Source organism: Geospiza fortis, unplaced genomic scaffold (assembly GCF_000277835.1).
Source record: "Geospiza fortis unplaced genomic scaffold, GeoFor_1.0 scaffold66, whole genome shotgun sequence".
Lineage (NCBI taxonomy): Eukaryota > Metazoa > Chordata > Aves > Passeriformes > Thraupidae > Geospiza > Geospiza fortis.
The window spans coordinates 7,990,245-7,991,268 of NW_005054312.1; positions in this window are offsets into that span (position 1 = coordinate 7,990,245).

A 1,024-nucleotide genomic window follows, 5' to 3' on the forward strand; every position below is an offset into this window, starting at 1 on the left:
CTCTAGGAAGGGCAGCAATTACCTCAATCCAATTAGAGGCACTTGGGAGCACGGCGCGGGGGGCCGGGAGCTGCAGCGAGGGCTGTCAGCCTGCCCTGTGCCTGCGCCTCCGCCCGCGGCCAAGCGGGACAGCGGGGGACAAGGGAGAGCACATCGCTTATCAGAGACCCAAGGGGGGACCAGGGAGTGCACATCGCTTATCAGAGACCCGGGCACGGGAGGGTACCTGAGAGAGGATACCTGAGAGAACCACTCTGCTCTGCCCTGCTCTGCTGCCGAGCGCGGCAGCTCCCGGAGCTCACCCGCGGCCCCGCGCCGTCCCTTTGAGCCGTGCCCGATATCCAGCCCCAGGAGAGGAGCTGCTGGAGTCTGTCCTTCCTGCCGCTCTGTGGCTGGGACAGCATTTCTTTCGGGGTTAAATATAAAAGCCAGGGATTTAGCTCTCTCCAGCAACTAGACCGGCTCTGGTCTGTGCATTTACAAGCAGTGGAGTTTCACCAGTTCGCTTATCTTAGTTGTGGTTGCAGCTGGCATCGGGATGTGCAATACTGAATTACAAAGCAGACATTCCAGTATTAGTTCAATTTTTTTCTCCTCTGCTCAACTATGCTTTCTCTACAACAAATTCGTTTATTCACTGCAAGTCCCTCAAATTCATTTCTCTTCCAATGAGAAAACATCAGAGACAGACGTTGCACAGAATAAGTTCTACTTAAAACTCCTTTTCCAGAAACTGCTAAAGAGTCTCTCAAACTTTTGAACAACACACCTATCATTCACTACTTTAAAAGCATTTTTTTTTACTTTAATGCAGAATAATGTTCACAATCCAAACGAGAAGCAGCAGCTGTGTCTTGTATTTCTATCTCCTGCCCTCTTTTGTTGGATGTAATAGGGTTGTAATAGTCCAGCCTTGTCTTTGGGTCTCTGAGCAAAAACTGCTGGGATAAAGTTTATTTTATGCAATTCTTAAATGCTGATGTACATACATGGGAAGCTCAGCTTTGCAGATTTTATTTGATAC